Below are 25,385 nucleotides of genomic sequence, written 5' to 3'. Positions count from 1 at the left end.
CTTGGAAATATGGCATGCTGTTTGCGCGTCATCTTAGCAGCTGAACTATAGTTCAGCGAACGTTACTGGTGCTACCGCTTGGAAAGTTGTGTCCACTAACTGGATTCGAATTGTTTGCTCACTGGTGGGCAAAAATGTGAGATAACCTCGACACCGATATTTTTTTAGTGTGCCGAATAGAAGTTTTACGAAAATTACAGAATGGTCTGCCTGGTTAACCCCAGCAGCACAACAGCGCCGATACGACTTCTTAGCCTTCGCTTCTCTCTATAGTCCATTTTCCCGTTCCGCGAAAAAAAAAAAAAGAAAAGAAAGTAAACGTATTAACGCATTAAATTACGCGTGAGAAATCAACGTCGCAATACCTTGTGAGACTGATTTCTGTGGACACACGCACAACTTGTACAAGAAAAGTATCGATAGCGAGTGTGGCTTTAAATTTAAAGCACTTGAGGGCAGTCAACCGCAATGTCGAGGACCCCGCGACATGGACATCAACGTGTCGTGCCTTGTTAACAGACTTTCTTTTCTTTTTCTTTATTGATATGAATAAATAAGGAGATATATAGAGATGAACGGGGCGGGGCTAGTTGGTGGACGTTCATGATTGTATTGCGCTTATTGTTACACTGACGGGAGAACTAATAGACAAACATAACTGAACAAAGCGTGGACGTACGTGACGCAAGCTACCAACTCATTTAATACATTTAGAGAACACGCTTATGTATACGGTTATTCGGAGTGGGGGGCGCAATGGGGTGAAATGTATCGTATGACAAGGTGGCGACATGTGATGATGTGGTGGACCGAAGCAATGGTGCGGTGGGCCGGATAGCAAAGGAAAAAGAGAAGTGCGTAAGCACGCCTTCCATCATGCTCATCGAAGCTGGGGTGCATTTTGCCAGGGCGAACGGGTGCAAGCGAACGCGGTTGTTCCGGCCCACCGCACCATCACAGGTCGTCACCTTGTTGTATCGTATATTTCACCCCCTCCCGCCCCCCACCCGCGCCTTACCTTGTATGTAAGCGTGTTATCTAACAGTATTAAACGAGTTCGTGGTTTGCGCTATGTACGTTCACGCTTTGTTCCTTTGTCCATTAGTTCTTCCGTCAGTGTAACACTAAGCGCAATACAACCATCAAGAGACGTTGGTAACGAAATATGGTGCAAACTAGATCGAGGGGAGATTGCCGAATAAATTTTTTGAAAATCAATTGTCACGGTGAAGATAAACAAAGTCTAAGGGCTGCAGAGGATGCATTGTAAGTGCCCGGCAAGCCGGTTCTGTTTACTGTATTTGTATAATAGAAGTAGCCGTGAAGGTAAAGCTTAAGTTATGGATTATGTTTTACTAATTGTTCAATTTCTTTTGTGGAACGGTAATTGGAAACTGTAATCAATTACAATTCTGAAAGAAGTAATTGGCTTGGTTACATTTTACTTAAGCGTGTACAAGTCTGCTTGTAAACATTTAACAACAATACAACAGCAACGTTACGTCACGAGTTTTCGTTGCAATTTTGCCTACCGCGCACCGAGCAGACCGTGCTGCTAGCGTTCTTGTTCACGCGTCCCGATACTGAGACTACGGTGCTGTGCCGCTTGCGCTGCCAGCCTTTCTCGCATTTCGCTCACTGCGGAACGCTGTCCGTGTTGTGCTAGTGCGTTTTTCACATAAAAGCGTATAAAAGTGATCCTGCGCTTACCTCAGCACTGTACTTACTGAAATATTGCAGACAGGTCCCGAATGTTAGGCTCCGGATGGTTCAGTATACTTGTCACTATTGCCTACATGGTTCTTGCGAGAAAAAAAAAAAGAAAGAAAGAACGCACTTGCCTTTGCCCAAGTGGAAGCTAGGTGTCGCAAGGGCGGCACTAGGCAATACACTTGTGTCGCCGCCTATTGGCAACTGCGTCGGGGTTACCATGTGGGAAAGGCGGTTCGTTTGAAGATGCTTACGCCTGAATGTGATCGGCCCTCTCTAGTAGGTGGCAGCGACTCCCGTCTGCAGAGAATGGCCACCTCTGGACGACGAAATGAGGGCAGCATGAACATCACGAGGCACCGGTCGCTAGGTCGAGCTAGAAAACTGGCAGCACGAATGTCACGCGCGCACGTTCCCCTCAAGGTTTTGTGCCATGACTTGACCAGCTGTATTTACGAGGCGTGTCGTGAAGTAACGCCCTTCTCGATGATGTATAGGGTTTAGTGGCGCAAGGGTCACTAATGGGCGCCAGGGGTATGAGGTATGAGGTATGCGATGATGCGTTCAATGGCAAATGATATAGATGTAACTTGACTGTATAGTGGCCTAAAACATTCGCTGTAAAATGCGTAAAAGATGGTGCATCTGCACTGAAACTATGTAAAGTGAGGTGAGCTATAAATGAAATATATATGTCTGGTTTTGAGAATAAGATTTAAGAATATTCGGGTGTCGCTAATGCCTCACGCGGGCCCTTGAACGCAAGGGCAGGGAAGCACGTGCTTTAAATACTGTAATCACTGCAGCAGCCTCTTATAAGAGGCTGGGCTACGGTTCACTTGTGTGTATAACGGGCGCTAAAGATAAAAAATTTAAAAAGGCTAAAACTGACTTGCTATCGAAAAGTGGCTCAATGCCAAGGAACATTGCTGGATGGAGTGGTGTTTGCTGATGGTATGATAAACGGAAGAAGATTTTTTTTTATTTCGGCTTCTATTTCACGACATTCCAATAAGACGTGCAGGACAGTCAGTGTGCCATCACATTTACCACAGATAGGTGGTCCATCGCCGGTCAATAGGTAAGAGTGTGTGCTATATGTGTGCCCGATTCTCAATCGAAACGTGATGACCTCGGTTTGTCGTGTTTTTATTATTGGTTGCCAACTCCCAAGCAGTGGCTTAATGTGAAGCTTATTAGAGGTTTCAGAGTCTCAAGAATGCTGCCAATAGCTTCTAAACTTTTTCGCAAGTAGGGCTTTAAATCTGAGCAGGGACCGCTACAACGGGTTAGTGTCGTTTGTTACTATTGATGTGGTGGTTTCGTCAGCACGCATATTGCCCTGGATGCCTCTGTGTCCTGGGATCCAGCATATTGTGACATGCTGATTAAACGCGTATGTGGAACACAAGAGAGAATAAAGGTTACTTAGTACGGGATTTTGGCTTTTATTAAACGAACTTAAGGATCTCACAACACTTAAAGAGTCAGTGTATAAGATGGCTTTTGGTATTTTCGTATTCCTAATATGTTTGACGGTCGATACTACTACGTGTGCCTCAGGCGTACAGATACTAATTTCATTGTGCAGGACGCCGGATTCAGAAAAAGATGGTTCGGGTGCTGCATAAGACACATCGGCATTTGATTTTGCTGCGTCAGTGTAATACTCTGGTCATGAGTATTTCGTCCGAAGATTTAGGAAGTGCATCCTAATATGGTGCTTCTGGGGCGTGCTTAGTGACCTGAATAAACTATGTGTCACATTTTATGAGTTACCACTGCCGCGGCGGTAATAACTTTGCTGGTGGCATGAGACGATGTTCACGGAGTGGTACACCTACTTCTTTGCTAAGACTCCGCACGCGCAACGAGAAAGGCTCTCTCGCCGGCAGGTCGATCGTGAAAGAGTGTGGAACTGGTCATGTCATTTATGGTCGAATAGCACGGGCGTCCAGAGTTGGCATTTACTTTTAGAAAATACGTGAAGCTGGAGAATGTTCTCTGTAGATGGAGCGACCACTCGTTTGCTTCTATACGTAGAGGCTTGCCACAGGACTTGTCCTAAAAGCACCTGTGGCTAAGCGGATGCCTAGGTGGTGGACGGGATCCAGCATCTTTAGGGCACAGGGCGTAGCTGACTGGTACACTAAAGCACCGTAGTCTAATAGTATACGAACAAGGCTCTTATAGAGGTTCATGGCGCATTTCCTATCACTACTCCACGTTGTGTGTGACAAAATGTTGAGAATGTTGATTATCTTTAGGCATTTGTTCTTAAGATAATTTATGTGTGGGATGAAAGTAAGCTTTTGGTCTAGTATCATGCCTAAAATTTTGTATCCGGTGCTTACGGGTATGCGCTGTCCATGCACTTCTACGTCAGGATCAGCGTTCAATCCTCTCTTTCGTGTAAAAAGAATACAATAGCTTTCATTCGGGTTCAGCTTAAAACCATTTTCACCTGCCCATTTAGAGACTTTGTTGAGACCGTGCAAGCTGAACCTGCCGCTCACAGATTGCCAAGTTGCATGACCTAAATCCTATCTGTACGTCGTCGGCGTATACTAAATAAAACATACTGCGTGGAATGGATGAATGCAAGGAATTCATCTCTACAATAAAAAGCGTACAACTAAGTACCACACACTGCGGAACCCCATTTACTTGGTTAAAACGTCTGGACAAAGCACTACTGTTAAGATGTGATTCGGGGAGCAGGTTTAATATGCTGTGAGTCAGAGACGCCTCCGAGGGCAACAAGGGACGAACGGCAACAATCACCGCACACAAAAGTATATTAAAACATACAAACGACACGTATACACAGGCACAGGGCATGGGGGCAAGCAAGATCAGCGTCCCTATACAGCGTTCATCGCGACTACATCCACGCACTCAAACTTTGGTGTTGCGTCGCTCTGCGAACGGTAAGACTGGAGGCGGCAGGCGGGCTCTGGAAGACAGGTTGGTTAATTGGTTGACGGGTGCGGAAGACGTGTCGATGAGAGGTCCCCTCGTGCGTTGACGCTCGACCGGGTCCCTCCGACAGTGGTCAGCCTCCCAAACATTGACGTGCGACACAAGCCAACGCGTCCTCCTGGCTCCTCTTCTCAGCTCCGTCTCCCTGCCGACGGGGTCTCTTCGCCTTCTCTAGGCTGCCTGAGCCGCGCGTCTCCTGTCGATTCGCTTAGCGCTATGTACTTGTACTTGCTGATTCATCGGCGTATTGCGTCTTTATTTTTCTTCACTGCACGTGCGACACCGGTCCTTTCGCGCTTCCACGCTCGAGCGCGTGCACAACAACGCGCAAGGTTCACTCCCGCGGGTACGCCGTGACACTGGGTCCAGTTTATGGCGCCGACTCGGCAGGCGGGCTACCTGTTTCACCACAACTGCCAATTATAACTCGAAAAATACGGTTAGATAGATAGCTTTCTATAACAGTCCAGCATGCTCCCCCGAATACCCAACTCGGACAGGTCCCGCAATATTCCGAAGCGCAACGTCGTGTCGTACCATAGGCCTTTTCTATGTCGAGGAATACGGACAAGAGAAACTGCTTATGAACAAAAGCGTTACGGATATTTGCCTCCATGCGTGCCAAATGTTTGGTTATTGACCGGCCTTCTCAAAAGCCACACTGATATGGTTTCAACATTTTGCTCGATTAGAGAAAATGTAGGAGACGGCAGTTAATTTTTTCGAATAGCTTGCACAGGCAACTTCTGAGCGCTATTGGGCGACAGCTTGTCACTAAAGGAGGGTCCTTTCCCTGCTTCAGAACCAGAACGACAATTGCTTCTGTCCATGTACATGGAAGGTATCCGGCAGCCCATATTTTATTAAATGGTGTGAGTAGAGTCATGTGGGTGTCTGTGTGGAGGTATTTCACCATACCGTACATTATCAGGTCCCGGAGCAGAGCTCTGACATTTCTTTAAGGAGGCTCTTAACTCGGCAATGAAAAAAGGGCGATTGTAGGGTTCGATCTGTCTGTACTTACAATACGATGGCATGCGTTCTATATGTTCTTTGCGTTTAAGGAGTGACCGTGTATAATTCATTGAGCTGGAGATGTGCTCGAAGTGCTCCCCGAAAGCGTTAGCCTGGTCTTCCAACCTCTTTCCATCTTCATTTACCAGACGCAAAGAGTGGGTTGATTACCCTTTTAATCTACTAACCCTATTCCACACTTTTGTTTTCTGTGTATAGGAATTAATATCTCAGAGGAACTTCTCCCGACTCTTCGCTTGTCGTCACCCGCCGTGGTTGCTCAGTGAATATGGTGTTGGGCTGCTGATCACGAGGTCGCGGGAACGAATCCCGGCCGCGGCAGCCGCATTTCGATGGGGGCGAAATGCGGAAACACTAGTCAACACTAGTCAAATGCGAAAACACTAGTAAATGTGTCTAGTCTGCCTATGGCATAACTGTACTTTGAAGTTTTCTTTTTTTCTTTTTTTTTAAGTGTGTTGCCCGTTATCTGTAATTTACGGAATTCCCAAGAGTTCCCTCCGGTGAAATGTATACAACGCGCAAACCGCAGTAGTTTACCTTTTTTGCTAACTCGACCCAGGTGTCATGGTCGGCGCTGGCACCTGATATTGAACGCGCTTCTTCTCCCTCACGTCATTCCAGATCAAAGCCCTTTTGTATCCACGCCTCGTGCACCGCCTACAAAAACCGGTGGCGGCTTCTTGCGCCGGCGCGAGACCCGTTGCCTGATCGAGTGGAAATTGAAAGAAGATGGGGTGAGAATGTAGGGGTGTCGCAAGAAGGACGTTCCCGCGCAATGCGCTAGGAAGTACGCCGGCAACAATAACAAAAAGGAATCGCTAGAGGTGCGGCCATTGTTGGCCAGGAGGCGCCGCCAGAGGGACAACAGCGGTCAACAGTAACAACAGCCACAACAAGGGGGAACAAACAAACTACTTATAGGAGCAGCAACAATCTGGAGCCAAAGCAAACCGCGAGCACCGTTCGCGCGTTTCTTCGTCCGGGGCTCGAACGCTCGAGAAGCACGAAGGACCATTGACGCCGGTATTGGACCAAACAAAGGCTTTGTTGTGCCCTCGGTGCGCGGTGGCGGTGACTGCGTCGGCCCCGAGGGATGGAGCGGTGAGGTTGAGGGGGGAGAGGCAAATGCTAGCTGTCGCCCAGGGAGGTCTGGACCCAAAAAGATGAAGGAATAGAAGCAGCCGACACCTCTGTTGTCCCCATGTCCCGCGAGAATCGGCCGATGATAGCTTCGCAGTGCAAAGCGACAAATCAAAGTGAGCCTGTGCGCACCGCGCCGGTCGTCTCCTCCGAGCCCGCATTGGTGCCTCCTTGTTCAAACAACGACCGGCGACGTATACAATGCCTACGCCGCCTGCCGGCACCGCTATACATAGTGGACGACAACGGCGGTCGTTACACAGAGAGGAAGAGGAAAAAAAGGAAATGGGCAGAGGTGTGAAGGGAAGGGGGTGTTTCAAGACGAGGATAGGATGGGCTAGGTAAAAATGGGAGGCAAGGGAGCATCGGTAGAAATGAGAAGGAACGGAAGTCGCGACTATACACGCCTACACGCTGCTGTGCTGGTGGACGGCGGTGCCATGTCTGTACCCGCCCGCTGGGCCTTCCTATTTTTCGGCTCCTTGTCGGCTCCTTCTGATGCAACCGAAGGCTGTCATTTCCTTCTTCTTGACAGCTGCTCCCTTCTTAAACGAGCACTGTGTTGTGTGTGTTTTGAATCGTTACGTTCCTACTCATAATTCTATCGGACTGCTGTCACGTCAAAAATAGGTAAAAGAATCCAAGCCCCGAGCTCGTTCTGAGGTGCCTGTGCTTTATTTTACTTATTTATTTCAATAACCTGAAGGCCCACAGGGCATCACAAAGGGGGGGAGGCGGGGAGTATTATACAATCATAAGGTACAACAAGGTTACAAATACCAAGGAACATAGCAAAATATCGTAAGTAGCATAGTAATTAGGCATTTACAAATCAAAGCAGGACAGTAATACAGATGTCATCTCATAATCAAGAAAGAGGTATACTATATGAAGCATAGATTTCTTGCACATTGATTTGATTAGGGTTGCTGAATGTCGGCTCGATCCAGATACATAAGCAATTCTGTCCTAAAGGATGATGCATGAGTCAGGGTAACTATTTGTGCCAGCAGATCATCCCACTCGTTTACTGACAACACCAAATGGCGAGTTCTTAAATTTCAATGTTCTTGCGAAAATTGGTTCTACTTTCAACGATGATATCTGAGTGAAGAGATATGATGCGCAGGAAGAACATTCCTACTTGCAAGAACTGTATTGATTTAACACATTGAGTAAAAAAAAAAAAACGCAAACGAGATATGCTGCGTCGTATGTCAAGATTATAGAGGTTAAGCCTTCACTTTAACGCTGTTACATTTTGATGTGATGAACTATGCAGATAAATGAACCTGGCTGCTTTGCTCTGCGCAAATTTAAGGTGGCTTGAGAGGTCAACGCTATTTGGATGCCTAGATGATGACTTTTGTTCATCGGACTGGCCAATTCATTTCGCCGCAAATACCGCGCTTCATGGCATCTTTATGACACCACGAGGATGCACTTATCAAGGCACAAAACGCGATAAGCTGAAAATGGGCGCGCAACCAGCTGGCTGTGTGCACGAGCTGTTCATAAAGCTCAGATTGGTGTCCATTATCAAGTATCTTGAGGGAGTCGACTTTAGTCCGTATACTTGCTGTGCGCATGAATGCTCTCTTTACTCAGTGGAGCGATGTGACGATAGCGAACTTGGGTGAGCAAGGTCATATTGCATGCTTGACATTCTTGAAGAGGAAAGGCGATCGGACACAGTTGCTTCTTTTAGGAAGTACTACTACACAGTGGTTGAGATGTGGAGCCGTACTGTCGAAAGGAACGTTGCCAGTGAACTGCAGTATAACAGCGATTCGGGTGAAAATTATAAACCCCAATGTAAATATCGACTTCTCCCGGATAATCGAGACTTACTTGCCATTATTCGCCCTAGTTGTGGCTGAGAGCAATGATATCCCCCGACCTGCGGTAGAATTCTTGCAGTATCAGGCATATGACGTCAAAAGGCTTGTGGAGCCGTTACGGCGCACGCATGCCCCCGACTGGCTTCTTCTTTCACGTTGTGCACTACATCTGATAGCCTTCCTAATATCTAGTGCGAACGTCGAAAGGGCATTCTCTATGTGTTCAGTGTCGCAAACAAGAACATTTGTGCGTGCAAACATCGGAAAATATGCTTGTATATATTAGAACAAATTGTAAACAGCGACGATGATTCTGGTATACCAGTTGCTCAATAAATATATTCGTTTAGAAAGTGTGTTTTTGTATTAAAGAACAGTTGCCTAAATTTTGGGGGAAAAATTAATAAAATCCGAAAACTCGTATTTTGGGGCATGCAAATGTTAATTTGAAACGCACCGCGAAAAACTCCAAATTTCTTTTAAAATAATAAACTCCAGGAACGAAGAAACCTAATCATACCAAAGAAAACAAACATGTGGATCGACACCTATGGGCATCTAATCAAGACCATAATTTCTTTTCAGTTTAACGGTAGCTTACGCACATGCAGGTTATCTGTAAGGATTTTCTACTGTATTATGATGAAAGCTCTTGTCGGCAACTTCTCCTTAATTCTGCAATGACTTCCGCCTTAATTAGCAATGGCAAGTAACGACATTTAGTTATCTCGAGGGGATGGGAACACTTCTGACGTATTAGCGGTGTAACTTAGTTTTACTATGAGAACTTTTATGTATGCCCTATTACAGGCGCCAGAACTGTCCGCTTTTTGTCCCTGCCTCGCAACCTCTCGCTACTCACGAGGACTTTCATCTCCCTGCATGTTTTCTTTACTCTCTTGCCTAGTAGAGCCATCATCCCTCCTGTCTTCAATCCACGTCGTGGGGCACGAAGAAATCTGAAACCAGCAGAGAGGAGAAAAAAATTATGACGTAGGGGGTCAAACAGACTTCAATGAGTATAACGGACAGGTCAGCCTAGCCAAACGCTTGGTGCGCAATTCCAAGTGCTTAGTATGATAGACGAAAAAGAACGTATTAATTAAGAAAAGTCGGTGTTTCGCCCGACAGGCAAATCATTGATTGCGATTGCAAAGTATTAGAATATTACTCGAAGTGAGCCCCGTAAGTTTACGGTATTAGATTCGTCGGACGATCCTACCGCTGTCGACCAGATGTAGGAGTCGTCGGACTATCTCGCCGCTGCCACCAATTGAAGGAGATGAAGGTCGTAGACAGGAACTCGGTGAACAGGATTTATTTACATATTAACAGTTTAAGCAGGATACATTGGCAGACTAGCGCGACTCCCATATGGAGCCCGCAAAACTAACATACAGCAAACAGTTTACGAGCACACAGCTCACTAGTACATTTCTAGTATGACAGAGCACTCAGCTCCCGACAACGAGCACGACTCGAGCACACCCTAGCAGCCGGCAAACGCTGCTTATAAGCTCTCCGCTTGACGTCATAGTTCGACGTCATCGTTCGGCGGGGACGGAGCAGGAATGGTCGGGAAGGTTCGTCCAAGCATTGTAAACTTGCCGCCGCCTCGCACTACGGCTCACACACACTAATGCACACAAGTTCGAGCCCATACACACAAAGGCTCACACATTCCAAGATCTGGAGCCGACGACAGAGGGGCGCCGTTCCGCAGTATCGTTTACGCCCACACACACAAAGGCTCCGGAGTCAACGACCGAGGGCTTCGTAGAACTGTGCTCCGTCTCGGGTGGCGCGGTGGAGTACCACATGCCTGAGCTGACCGCGCGCCACGTGGCTGCCGGTCATCCGCAATTCTCGGTACCGCCCAGCTTTCAGTGCCGACGTCAGAGGGCTTCGTAGAACTGCTTTGTCCCGGATGGCTCCGCCAAGTACCAATTTCCTGAGCTGATCGCGCGCCACGTGGCCGCCGGCCCTTCGCAGTTCTCCGAAGGCCGCCCCGTCTGGTGGGCTTGGAACACGTGCAGCGGGCTGAAAGCTGGCACGTTGCCACCCCGTACGGCCATTCTTACAGCTTCTCCATGGCCCGGAAAATCTCGCCTGGCCAGTGCTGGCAACCGCTGGGCAGGAAGAGAATGGCTGGCGAGCAAGACGATGGCTTTGCTCTCTGCAACCCCTGCGTACTTGGAATGCCTTCAACCATCTTACAACAACTGGCACAGAATAGCCGACCCGGCAACACAATACCGTTCAGCGTTCAAACGTCCGGAATCAGCTGCTAACCCACCAGGCCCCCTATCATAATTCCAATGCAAGTCACTCAACTGGGAATCCCAAATTTTGCCCCAAAATTTCGTGCCGCCAAAGCGAGCGTTCACGTTCCCCTTTCAGTTCGACCAAACCTGACTGTCGTGCTGCACAAGAGTAAAGGCTTACGCAGAATTAAACCGAATCCTTTCAAACACCAATACCCAAACATAACATAAGCAGCCTAACTTCACAAACAGCCTGTTCTTACCCTATCGCAGTGGCATACTTATCTCACGTACTGTTGCCACTGAACAGTCTGGCCAACTCCACAGGTACGCAATCACAATCGCGCTAGCTTTGTGGTCCCTATTCCGAACACGTGCTTGCATCATACAAAGTTTTCATCTCGCTGACTCACATTCGTTCCTTTAGTCCACACAGGACACGTTCCTTAAACAAACAACCAAACTTGCGTAACTTACGCAACACAGAGGAACCTTCGAACAAATGTGTCTTCTAATAACTAGCTCTACGCACGCGTACTAGAGAAGTCAGAATACGGCTGCCCTCGACACACACGAGCAACCCAGTCATAAACGTTCTGCTTCCTTCCGTCCACACAGGACACGCGCTAATGGACCTAAGAGCTCTTCTCAGTGCAAATCACGCACTTACTGAAAATCTACGCGCTTAACCTTAGAAAATTCAAAAAACACTTTAAAAAAAAGAAGGTTAAATAACACACACGCGCGTTACGATAGGCCTCTCACAGATAACCTTGACACTCAGGTTACTCACGCATACACACAAAAAAAGAAAGCCTATATACTTATTAATGAACACCTCGCGAGACTACAGGTTTACTTTAAACGCTTCGTTCAAATCTCGAGCTTCTCAAACAAAGCATAAACAGAGCTCATACCTTACATATTGAAAGAAATCCTAGTCTCAAATCGCGAAAATCTGCAAATGTTCAAAAATAAAACAAAACAACACTACTACGGAAGCTCTTGGCCTCCCGTTCCCGATTACTTCCGACTGACTCCTACTTTCAGCCGAACCCGAGGTGGCCGCGGTTTAAAAGCTACTCTGGCTACGGAGGAACAACAAAAGGGCTGACTCACTATCAGCTCCCCCAAGACGTTACGGTCTCCTGCCAATTTGCGTCCTCGCGCCCCGCTTTCAACATGACTTCGACTGACCGCGTCGCTACTCCCCACCTGGTCTCGTCTTGCCACCTTGCGCTTCTTTGTACTGCACGCTGAGCTTCGAAGAGAACGACGGAACGACGAGGAATTTGACTGCCCCGTGCCCTTTGTCCGCGTCCGTGCAGAACAAGCTTCTCGGTCCCCCTTTGACCGGTGGCTCGAACGTGTTTGATGCGTCAACATCGTCCCTGACGACTGCACTTGTCTTTTCTCCGCGCCCTGCCCTTCTGGGTCTCTCGCCGTCTTTGGCGGCGCTACATTAGTCACCGCATTCCGATTTTTTCGGCACTTCTTTCTGCGGCGCTTTCTCCTCGAACTCTCTTTCATGCCGTCATCTCGCGCCTCGTGCTGGCCGTTACACATCTCGTCGGCCCGGATCGGTCTCTTACCCGCACAGTCTGAGTGATTTACATTTAAATCTACTCTCACTTTGCCTCGACTGGCGGACAGCTCAACCGACTCTGGAACAATGCAGCAGGCTTTACTCGAGTTATGCAACTCGCACTCTTGCGAACTGCCCTCTACTGCATTGCCCAGCTCACGCTGTGCATCTGCACACAGCCCGTCGGTATCGATCGCTGTCTCACGCGCACAGTCCGAATGATTAACAACTGAATCATCCCTATCTAGGCTATCTAGACTGGCGGAGAGCCGCACCGATCCCTGAACAATGCAGTTGTTCTCTCGTGAGCTACGGAGCTCGCCACCCCGAGAACTACTCTCAACTGCATCGTCCAGCTGGCACTTCACTTCTGCACGCAGATCTGACTCGACATGGGTGCTCGCGTCTGTCAAGTCCGTAGTATTCTGTACCTCGCTAACGACCTCGCTACCATGAGATGCGACGCACACGCGCGGTAACTGTGCCAATTTGTTCGCAGCTGGCCTAGCTGTCTCTATAGTCATCTGTTGGCACAGCACCTCGTCGCTCTCACTCTGGCCTTTAACGGCCTCTGCTGCCACTAAGGCTTCGTTAGCTGCTAGCACTTCGAATTCACTTGTGAACGTGCTGCTACTCTCACAGGTACTACTACTTTCCTCGGCTTTTGAACAAAATCTGCTATTTACTTCTTCACACTTTTGCTGCGTCCAGCCTACAGATTTCTCCAGCCGCTGTTGTCTCTGTGCCAATAACTGATCACAATACTGTATCTCTTTGATCAGTGCTGCCTTCTCTCTCTTACTTTTGCTCACGCTCACGCTTACGTTCCTGATACTCACGTTCGCGTTCATTCTCACGTTTGTGACGCTCACACTTAAGAGTAAGTTCTTGAAGCTCACGCTTCCGTTCATTCTCGCGTTCTTCACGCTTACGCTCACTCTTAAGTTCACGACGCTCACGCACACGTGGTTCCTGTCTTTTACTTAGAATTCGTTTGCCCATTTGTTCTATGAATTTCAAATCATTGTTACTTTCTAGAATGGTTTTACGAATCTCTGATTCCTTCAAGTTCTCATCTACGTTTACCTCGATCTCCTCACACAACCACAACAGGTCAGCTCTCGTCAAACACATTAGGACCATGGTCGCTACTTTAAGCTTTGGCTCTGCTGTCACACAATACTTGTTGCGATACCCACGCAAATCAAAATACAAGTAAAAGATCCCAGCGAATCAAATCCAAAAACACAGTGAAATTGAAGCCTGGTAAATCTTACAGCCAAAACCAAACGCTTACCCACTGAAGCAGCACCATATCACCAGTCCTTCCCCGCCGTATCCAGTCAGTTGCAAGAGGTGGTCAATCTCAAGTCGCCTCCAACTTGATCAGGATGCCGGTCGGTCACCATGTGCCAACGTCCGTCAGCTGCCGTTGCTGTTTCCGAGTCGTAGGCCGATCTAGGAGCCGTAGTCGGATCTCACCGCTGCCAACCAGATATTAGATTCGTCGGACGATCCTACCGCTGTCGACCAGATGTAGGAGTCGTCGGACTATCCCACCGCTGCCACCAGATGTAGGGGTTGGAGGACGGACTTCGGGATGAAAACCAAACTTGGGAGGTTTTATTTTACATTATATACAGAGAGGTGAGAGTCAAGTAACAGTAGTACAGTCATTACGGGCCGGCAGCAACTCGGACGCCGCGGCCCGCGGCAAGAAGTTCGAGAGAGGTGAATCAGGGAATGCTCTGGTCTCTCTGGAATGCTTCTGTTTAAACCCTTCGAGGACTGGAAGTCGCGTCATGTTCGGCCAATGGGAGGGCCCGCTCCGATGACGCCACCTTCGGCCAATGGAAGGCGCCCGGGCAGTGGTGTCACACCGGCGAAGAGAGTCGCCGTGGTCCCCCTTGCTTGATCGCTTGATCCCCCTTGCCTTGCTGACTAGCAACTCGCCGTCACAAAAGCCAGGTGGGGGCGACGCTGCCAGGCCTTCCCGGTACATCGTAGCGGTCTTGTTTCGGGACCCACTTTCCTTGCAACAATGCCGGGCGATCCCTTCGTTTTCTGGAAAACTCAAGCAGAGAATAGCTACCGGCGGCGTACGAACTTGTTGGCACGTGAACTTGTTGGCTCGAGCGATCCTCTGGAATGTGCTGCGATTCGATGTGGTCCGGGGGAACTCGAAGTAGGCGCAGGAAACAGCTCCATATCTAACAACGGACAGTATAGATATTGCAGTAAGCGTTGACTTACTTGCTAAACGAGCGTGGTGTCACGCGGCAGACCGTGCGTGCACGGACAGAGGGACCGCGAGCACTCACGGTCACAACACTGGCGTGATGGGCAGGACCGGCAATGGGGGTGCACGTGTGCTTGTCCAGAAAGCATGCGTTCCGCGCCTCCGCTTCCTTTCTCCATTTAAAATCTGTGCTGCGTCTCCAAAACTTGGCGGATGAGTTGACCTCGAAAAGCGGACACGCGGCGAATACGGCTCGCATGAGCCATCATCCTTCTTGGACGGTACGGCTCATCCTTCTCGATGAGCGCGACGAGAAGGATGAGCCATTGCCATCTTTCTCGAACGAGCAGCTGGCCACGTGACCTCCAAATCGCGGCGCGCGGGCCGACCGAGCTCAGCGGGCTGGCCCGCGCATGCGCGCCGTACCCGGCACAATTCGGCGGCGGCAACGGCAGGAATGCGCTTCGAGTGTCCGTATAATTATAGTACAATTGCGGTCGCAATAAAACAGAAATAAAAGAGTGAGTGAGTGAGCAAATTAGTAACAGCGTATAAGAAAACCAAAGCATAAAACCGGCGAGAAAGCATGTTGTAAATGACAATATAATGTTTAAACGTCACTCAGCGCTTCCCCACCACATCACCAAGAGCACAATGAAAGACACAGCATAATGCGAAATATAGGTCGCTATTTCGATGTCTTAACAGGTATGCCATATATATAGGAACGTGTCAAGAGAGCATCCATGGGCTCTCGTCCGGCTCGATATATAGCCCTTAACCGTGTTTGCGTTATTCTGGACCAAGTATCATATCGCACGGGGAAAGCTCCTGTTAGTCATTCGTACCCATCCTTAGTTTTACTGTGCAGACCCCCTGTTCGATACTCTCTTGGGCATCACGCCTTCTTTTTGTCCGAGCCAATTACTGCAAGGTATAAGCAGTACCCGCCGGATGGCGACGTTTTACCCGTTGGACGACGGTGTTTCGTCGTAGCAGATGGACGCCACCGTCGCATGCAGTCAGACGCGACGTTGAGATGCGATCCTTGCCATGCTGCAGCAATGGCAGGCGCCGCCTTCCTGCTTCCATTGTTCAGCGCGAGGAGACCACCGTCCCTAATTCCTTTCATTGACGACTTCAGCACACCATGCCGTCCGCTATTTCTTTTCCACCACTCTTGCGTCTTTCCGAATGGTTATGAAATCTTCACAGCGACGTCAATGCGTCTCGTTTGCTCCATTCTGGCTACTTATGTCCTTTGTCCGAGGTTTACTTCAACCTTCTTTTACAGCTCCAACTTGAATCAAACATGGCAGCGCACTTGTCCCTTTGTGTCCCTTCTTCAAGTGCACACACACTGCCCACGCCAATGGCTGACGAAAAAGAAACGTAGATGTGCCCAAATGCCTATAGCTATTCGGACCTTGCCTCCGAGTAACAAAAAGGTTCTATTTATATCTTTTGTGTGCTCTTCATTTTTTTTTTTCACACATCTCCTGCACTGTCTCTGTCCGTACACTCTCGCCTTGGAGGCGTTGCGTTGGTTCTAAATTGTTCCTTTGTATCTTCTGTGTTCTTTAGCGATGACACCCTTGCTATATATGAGTTCCAAGGATACCATGGACTACGTTTCTTTTCTTTCTTTCTCTTCTTTCTCTTCTTTCTTTCTTTCTTTCTTTCTTTCTTTTTCTTTCGTTCGAAGCACCTGCTGTGCTTCACTGCACTCGGTCTTCCTCCATTGTGAGCTCGTCAATTTCTTTCTGTCCCCCGAGTTCACCGCGCTCCCGATCAAGCAGCTACGCATTGCTGGTCGCGGAGCCGACGTGATCCTTCGTTTTCCTGCGTGGACAACGGTCGTTTCCTACAACGCCTAGGAAAACAATAAGAAAAGCCCACGTTTTCTGTTTGAAGCTCCATTCTTCCGTCTCTCTATACGCGTATTGCAGTTTACGAATTGTAGCCGCTGAGTTCGCAAGGCTTGTCCACTTAGAATTAATTTTAAGGGTGACACCAGTTTCGAGATATTCATTGCCAAAATGTACGACGAAATCCATGGGCGTGCCAGTTACTTTCGTGCTCCAATGCATACAAGAGCGTTCTGTTAAAAAGAAGCGCAGCAACAGTGCATTATTACCGCAAGTTGGTGGGCGCACATGTCGAAACCCGTGCCATCCTCGAAATTTGCTCCTAGTGGATGCGCTTTTCAAACTAATACTGCAATTCGTAAGTTGGAATATGTGCCTTAAAGTAGTTAATTAAGAAGTTAATTAGTCAATTTTCGTCAATTATTTGATTATGCGTTTAGGTGTCTTATGCAAGTAATGTCTGTCTCGTTGAATATTCCAGATCAAGGAATGGAATTACGCTATCTGCCACAAGTAATATTTAAAACATTCTGTGAAATTTTAAAAAAGATTACCCCATGTATATAGGGTCCGCTCTTACGTGCTCACGTATATACTTCGACTCGAGGTGCCATTGCTGTGTGGTCCTCTAGTCCACAGAGCCAAATCATTTAAATGGTCTTTTTTTTTTAGGACTTTCCTTGAAGCAAAACACAGTTGCCATAATTGCTCACGGATTAATAAAGGACGAGGTGCCGCAGGAACATTTGACTTTAGACGCTTCCTTGTATACACTGGGCCAGTAATCTGTCATCGCCACAATAATCAAAATAAAGTTTAAATATCGAAGGAAGGAAGTGGCCGGGGTCACTCACTAAAACACCAAGTAAGGTCATCGACGTCGGCTAGCTGTCACCCTCTTTAGTTGACACCTTAAGCGATCATCCTAAAAAGGAAACATGAGAATACTTTTAATAAATCCAATGTGCAATCTAGAAAATATAAAACGAACACGGAAACACGATGAACGCCGTAAGTGGCGATGCTTCCGAAAAGGCTGCACTAGCGGGCCAGAATTCCATCCTCTTCGCAGGAAAGGCAGTCGGAAGGCTGGTAATACGGTGTACATTGTTGCGAGGCGGTGCGCGGAGAAGCCGTCCACAAAGGCGAAGAATAAAGGAAGCGACAAAAGACGCCATCAAATTCACCTTCTGCTTCTCCTTTGTCGGTGCGTAACCGCATTTGCGGCTGCGCTGTGTGCAGAGACACAAATACTTCCCGTCCACGCTCTTCAAGCCGATTCGTCTTGGCTCGCCAGCGTCTTTCTTTTCCAGCGCGCGCAGCAACGGTAATTGTCAGCTCTGACATCTGCAACCACGCGCAACCGTTTCTGTTTGGCCGCCGGTTTGCCGCCAGTGGTGCGTCATCCCGTCTGCGTTTTTCTTCCGACCAACAAGCTTGCTGCCGTATGAAGTCAGTCGCTGCGCGGTTTCTATCTATCTATTGTTGTCGGAGGGCGCACCACTTTTCTCGCTCCTAGAGTGTCTGTCCGTGTGCGTCGTCGAGTACATAGTATACAAAGCCTTTCTGTACCCCAAACGTGCTCATCGCTCACGCGAGATGCGAAAGGCGACCGTGCGCAGAGACAAGAGAAGCATGCACCGGGCGCCCCGAACACCTGAATTCGTTGACGCGCTCTCCCGTCGCGCCGTGAAAGCCTATAGCTTTTGTAGGGGTGGGCGTGCGAAGAGGGGGTTCGAGCGCCTCTGAGCTCGTGTCTCCGCTTTCTGTCTCGCCGCCGCAGAATGATGCGAATTCGCGCAGCTGCGCAAGTCGCATTCAGAAGTCATTGCGCGAAACGTCTCGTCAAGGAGACTGGGGGGAACCTCTGCCTTTTGTGCTTTCCCGGCGCGTCGCGCTGCTTGGGTCTAACACGCGCTCTCGCTTTGTTTAACACGTCGCGCAACGCTTTGACGTGTGCTGAACGCGGTTTCGTGCTCGAGAGATGTTCACGCGAGCAGGGCGGATAACTTGAATTGAATTAAATTGAATGTAATTGTACAGCAATGTTGCGAGTACGACCAAGCGAAAAAAGGTTCATGTTTCAGCTTGTGTGAAACTTGGAGCGGTATTCTGCGAGTGTCAATCTAGTGGACTGTCCATTTCGGCTGCTGTTGAAGTGCTGATTGGCTGGGCAGCCGTACGAGCGAGAACAAGGCTGGCGCTCCCAGCCAGTCCTCCTTCACGCTCGTACTTATCCGGCCAATCAGCGGCTGCCGAAATGGACAGTCCACTAGGTGGACACTTACAGAATGACCCCCCCCCCCCACCCCCTTTCCCTGTCCACCTCATAAGCAGGGCAGCTTCACAGTGGTTGACCGAAAGCACGCGTGGAGAATTCGGCGTGCTAGATGTTGATCCAACACACCCACTCAAACGACGAGCTCCGATCCTCCGGTTGATATGAGGCTGGCCTTCTTTGAAGTAACTAAGTGATTCCATTGATATGCCACCTTTGCGTGCATGCCGCTACGTGCATTTTAAGGTCATTTCTTTTTAATAATAATAACACTTAAACAAGGGATAAAGAAAGTATCACCTCTTGAAATGTTAAAACTGATATTTAAGAGAGCATCGCCCATGTGTGTTTTGACTGAGTTCCTCTTCTAGAATGTGTTACTTTCAAATAAGCAGTAAAATGCATCACTTTCTATTAAAAATCCGGGGACACCCATGCACTCTTATGAGTTGCGAATGCGAAAGCATTAATGTCCAATCGAACGCCGCTGAGCCGTCCTTCGAGTTACGAATTCCTAGCGGGCAAGCGGGCACGTTGAGACGCTTGGCGTGTTTTGATTTAACATTGCCGAAGCGCAGTTACACGCAGCAGGTGTTTCCGTTCGCCCGCTCTGCTCCGTTGCTGCGACCTCGTGACGTGGCGTCGCAGCCAATGGGACTTTAGGTGCCGTTTCGCTGCTGCAGACTACAGGCTTTCTCGCTCATTGTAAGCAGCACTTACAGCGCGCACATAGACAGATGAACAGAAAGAACGACGCGGACAAGCGCTTGTTTTCGTCGTTCTTTCGGAAGTGATGTTTACAGTGGGAATACTAACTATCCCTTACTCAAACCCCGGTTTCTCGTCAACGCGTCATTTGACGCTTTCGCATCAAAATGACAAGACCCGCGATTCTAGCTTGGCCATAACACCGCTTAATAATAATTCACAATCCGAGCGCCGGGTCCAGAAAACGTGCTAACCTTCGGTTACAAAATTTTTGAAATTTGTGGGGTCTTCGAGGGTCTCACGGGAGTACCGATCACCGCGGGTTCGAGCTTAGCGAGCCACTGGGCCGCGTCAGCCGTCAGCCTCTAGTACCGCTGCGCGCGAGCTCAGGTCACAAGGGGCTACCGAGCGACGCACGCAAGAACACAATATTGCCCTAAGTTAGCTGATACCATTTATTGTATCCAACTACACCCGACGCTGCGCAAACGCCCGGTCCCGGGGCGCGGGGAACCAAAGGGCTCCCGCACCAAGGGCGAATAAATACAGTCAGGGGCGCCTATATCACGTTGCTGAGAGAGCACAGGCTCAAGCTGGGACACGCCGCTGGGACAAGTCCCGGCGGCTATGCTACTTGCTCTCGCGATAACCAATGGGTCAACTCCCGAGAGCTCGGGCAATCTCGTTCGGCTTGGGCCTCCGATAAGTGCGGCTCGAAGTGGTACGACCTCGCGCAAACACTAGGCACCCGTTTTTCTGCTTAGCGTCCGGACAGGATCAACACGAGGTACGCGCTTCCCGCACAGGCAAAGGCACCGTGCGTGAGCTCAGTCCTAGTCACAAAGGTGTCGGCGGACGAGAAGAGCATGTACGTACCCGGCGCAGTCCCAAGGAGAAAGAGACACGCTACCGTCACGACAGTAGCCACCAGGGGCCGCTTCTTGACGTCATATCTCCGCCCTCGCCGCGAACCATCGCGAGTGTAGCGCCACCGCTGACAACTGGTTCGGAGCGAGGAGACAGTGTGACTTAAGGATTGCAGAAATAGCTTGAATGCGCCCGCGCAATCACGCGTCGAATTCCCCAATTCCCCACAAATTCAACAGCGCACGAAATTTCAAAAGAAAATTCGGAGGAAGCTTAAGCTTTACCTGTAAGTGGCCCTTTCTGGTCCGACGTATAGCGTTGACGTGCGTGCGCGCTCGGCACGGCGACCCCACGCCACCGAAATCGCGTCACTCCACACAATCCAGCGCGAGGCGCCACTGCATGCAGTCGGTGCCACGTGCGACATGCTGCGTTCCGCGTCGGCCTCGTCACCCAGAATGCACCGCGTCCGCGCCGTTGGTGGCGGCGCTTTCCCCCTGCGCACGACAGTAGAGTGTACCAAATTATTACAGCGAGCTCGCCGTTTCTCATCATCCGGAAACTCCTTGTTTCGTATAGGCTGCGCATGCGTCTAGGCGGCGTGTCGTGGCGCGCGCGGTATAAGTTATGGAGAAGCCGGTTTTCGCGCCACCTGGCGTCGCCTACCTCCAGCGTCGCTGGCTAACGCGCACGTTGCGCCGGACTTTAAAGTTGCATGAATTTATTACGTTGTGTACAAAAGTTCTGCAAAAGCTGTAATTTCATATCACTAAATTTTTTTTTAGATTCATCTGTAACATATCAATGTTGTCCGCTTTAGATGTACTGTTATACGCAATTCAAAGAATTGTGATATAATTTTTTTCTTGCTGAGTGACAGAGTCTCATACTTGATAGTTTCGCTTTCTGAATGTTTTCGAGTTTTGCCAATTTTAATAAAAAATTGACGACATAAATAAAAAAATTCGAAACCAACAGACATTAGATCTGAAGTATTTTCTTTTAAATGCAACAAACCTCGCCAAATTTGGTGCAGTGGTTGCCGAGAAAAACGAATTCTCCTTTTACATGTTTTTAGATAGGAGCACCCGAGTTAAAGCTTCCTCTTAAGAGTGGAACGCGATATCATTCAAAGGTCCCCGACTGCTTCTCACGCCTCCCGCAAACTGCAGTTTATGTAACCGTAATGTTTACTGGTAAACGCTGGTAGGGAACGCGTTACACGAAGGCGAGCTTCCTGATAGAAACGCGGCCCCTTGCGTGGGCAGATCCCGCGGAGGTAGTGCACAAACGCGCCGAAAAAAATACATCATTTTCAGGTTTCTGTTATTGTTGCTCACTTTTAATATTTCCATCGGAGAACATTTACCATAAAAGGCTTGCGCTGCCGGTGTTTCTTTTTCATGCGATTCATTTGTGGGCTGTCAATGACAAAATACCGAGGAATAACTTCGTAAAAGATGTAAGACAAGGTGTGAGCAGCTTCAGTGATAAAAGAAGAACTTTAGTGCCGTGTAGAATATATCTCGCTCGCGCGTCGCCGGACGTCGATACCGAATTCTCTGCGAGATGGGGCCCTTAACGCTATCGCGTTGAAATGACGCTTGAGTAAGGCTCTCCCTTTCTTCTCCGTAGGCAGTAAAGTGTGAACAATAAGTTCTTTCTTCTGCGACTGCTGTGATCTGTGGATACATATACTTGGCAAAAACTTTTGGGGTTGACTAAGTGGTACCTTGCACCTATGTCTGGCGTGACATTAGTGTTCCAAGATCCGCTCTCGAATCCCATTCTTTTATGGCCATTGTTTCCTGCACTTCGGTCATCTTTAACCGGTAGATTTCTCAAGAAAATGTGCGCTTAAGAGCAAGTTAGACTTGGCTCCAACTCGTACCTTTGTCTTTAAATGTCTTTGAAAAGCAAACAAGCTCCCTTTACGCACTAGCACTAGTAATAATAATAATAATAATAATAATAATAATAATAATAATAATAATAATAATAATAATAATAATAATAATAATAATAATAATAATAATAATAATAATAATTATAATACATTAATGAATAAGAAATGTTTAACTGATGGGGGTTGGAGTAGAATGTTGACCTATATAGTTTGTAACTTTGTTAAACAAGTGACAAAGATTGCAAGCTTAAATTCGAATTATTTTTTAATGAAACATGAAAATTCCACAAGAAGCATTTAATATACCACCAAAAGCAGACAATTCTAACGCATCGGGTCTCATTCTAGCACTCAAATGATATTTAGAAATTCTGCGAATTCCACTTTAACGGGGTATCAGTTACTCATGAACAGCAAGTTACCATGCACCTCGTGTACTTTAAACACTCGCAGAAGCAATATAGGATAGCAAAATACGTTTCGTTTGTATGCTCTAGACTTTCAGGTCACTCATTTTTTTTTAATAAATCGAAGCTGTCTATGCGAGCCCGCCCCGCCTCTGCTGACTGACTGCTGCTGCTGCTTTCTTGCTCGCGCACAAAAGAGAAAAGAATCCAATGGTGGGATCGAAGATCGGTCTTCCAGCCTGGCAGCCCGATACTATAACCACTAGGCCCAAAATCACTTCCTTCTTTTTCTTTATTGCCTGATTGCATATACACCCATAGCAAAACATGAGTTCACAGAACAAGTGCATCGCATGCATGCTCATCTAGTGCCGCAACGTCAAGTAGCTGTTTGAGTAGTCTAGCACGAGTGCCACGTCGGGTAGCATGTGCAAGAGTACGTGCGCGCGCTGTGGCTTTCATATATATCCTGTAGACGCAGGAACGAAGCGGGCGAATAATAGTCAACGTTACCGTTCGCTTCCGCTTCTTTTGTCGCCCTACATCTCTCGTCGTCGTTATTTCTTCGAGAAACACCGAGCGACGCCTTCGTAACCGTAAGGCACGAGTGCGAGTGTAGTATCGCACATATCTCTTCGCCGACGTCTTCTACTGTGTACATTCGCACTAATTGATTTTTTGTATTTCGGCATAGCTTGTGAACGGTTTAGTGCGTAAACGTAAACGTTACATTGATGTATAGTGCGGGGTAGCAAACCAGATCTACCGTTCAGCTTTACCTGCCCGCCCTTGCGCTTTCTTTCGTATCTGTCGTGTCCCCGGATGACGGTGCTGTATGCTGTGTATAGCCGTAGTTAGGACATTGGGCAACTGCCGTCACTGGCTAACGCATGCGTTTCTTAGAGGAGATTTGGGGACGCATCTTAGGGGAGCCTTTGAGCATCAACAGTGGGAATGGCGCCGTGAGATCTGTATACCTCATTGGATTCCGCGTTATGCACTACAGCGCTCTGCTCTCCAGCCCTCACTCATGCTCGTGATTCGCGGAGTTTGATCGCGCCGTCTATGCCTATGGGTACTGTTGGGACTCAGGGTAGCGTATCCTATCCCTGTCACTGAGGTTGTTGCTACTCTGCATCTGAGCGGCCATTACGGTTCCGTAGCTGGTGATGTGCCAGGCGCTGGGCGATCGAGAGGCCCGGGGCGACGTCCAGGAGATGAGACAAACGGTTTATTTACAAATGTACATGATGAGAGTTTACATGTACTAGCACGAGTACGAGTACTAGTATGAGCATGATCAGGAGCACACGTACGAGCCAGAGCACACTCCCAGAGCACTCAAGATCCCTTCTTGCGCACTTCTTTTTCTCCGTTCTCTCGTCAGGGAATTTCACTATTCTTTTCGGCCAACCACAGTCGTTGAACCGTTCGAAAAATCCCGCCCATGACGCATCGTCCCGCTGGCCTCCTCCTTCACTGTTGCACGTTCGCCTCTGCATACGAGGCAACGACGTAGCAAGTTGGGAACTTGGTGTCGAAGTCGCTACCACGGAACTCCTCGACGTTGTACACTTTGATCAATTAGTGAGCCATTCGTGTCGGTTCACTTCTCAGTGTCAGGCTCCGGTGGAGTGAATTTCACCGTATTTGTTGCTGCAACGAAGGACGCCTGCTGCGGTCTCCTTGGCGTGAGCGCCTTTGCGTGTACGTCACCGTCGATGTCGGGTCCAGTCTCGTCCAGGCGGGCACTGGTCTCGCCCGTCAGCTTTCGTTACGTTGACTTTGTAACCATCTCCACGGTCCTGAGAAAACGACGATACAGCGGGAAGGGCCCTTCATAGCTGCACGCTTGCCGGTGAAGCATTACTCGTCGAGAAGGGGTGCCGAGTAAACAATGCTGAACGTCAAAAACGTAACAGTACGTATAGCGGAGAGGCGAAGCTCGAGACGGCGCACGCTTTCCCTTTAAGCCGTGCGTAACACTGCCGTCGAGGTACGCACTTGTATCGCAAGGAAAGCTCGATGCCAGGGGTGGAGAAAAGGAAAAGAAAGGAGAACTGAAGAGGCGGCTGCGGAGGAAGACGCATGCTGAGGCGCGAAACAAACCGTTGTGCCGCCGCGTTTGGTTCGTACAGCAGTCGCAGATTGAGACCGCAGCACAATAGGTGACTTTTGTGCCAGTGGGCGCCGCTTTCGATTTCCCCAGCCTGGTTCTGGCCTTCTCCGCTTTTCGCTTCGGCTTCTTTCCTTTTGGCGGCAGGAGCCAAGCGTCGCGTCGCCTTCAGAATCACAAAGGACGCGAAAGACACGCACACACACTCTCTCTATCTTGCACATACACATACACGGGCACACGCACACACACGCACGGGAAGGCGAAATAAAGAAACGGGAGAAGTAGGGAGGAAGGGACAGAGAAGGCGGCAAAGCGGTGGTCCCGCGCGCGCCCGTTCTGTAATGACAGATAAAAGCGACTCTTTACCGGCCTCAATAGAGCGCACCCTCCAGAAAGGAAAGGCGCGAGCGCCCCACAGAGACCGAAAATGCCA

General features: G+C 48.7%; 1 long non-coding RNA gene across 2 annotated transcripts in view; it reads right to left on the bottom strand.

The window, feature by feature from the left end:
• Positions 1-4,490: 4,490 nt before the first annotated feature.
• The window catches only part of LOC129387595 (uncharacterized), a 207,913-nt gene continuing 187,018 nt past the window's right edge, over positions 4,491-25,385 (bottom strand). The window contains exons 3-4 of one of the 2 annotated variants that reach the window (XR_011892808.1): positions 20,805-21,017; positions 4,491-9,670 (exon numbers count right to left, since the gene is read on the bottom strand). This is a non-coding gene — a long non-coding RNA (uncharacterized lncRNA). Of the gene's footprint in view, positions 9,671-17,521; positions 18,044-20,804; positions 21,018-25,385 lie in introns of those variants that run through there. The other variant, XR_008614749.2, reaches the window with a different exon arrangement.

Source organism: Dermacentor andersoni, chromosome 2 (assembly GCF_023375885.2).
Source record: "Dermacentor andersoni chromosome 2, qqDerAnde1_hic_scaffold, whole genome shotgun sequence".
Taxonomy (NCBI): domain Eukaryota; kingdom Metazoa; phylum Arthropoda; class Arachnida; order Ixodida; family Ixodidae; genus Dermacentor; species Dermacentor andersoni.
This window is presented reverse-complemented; position numbering and strand designations above follow the sequence as displayed.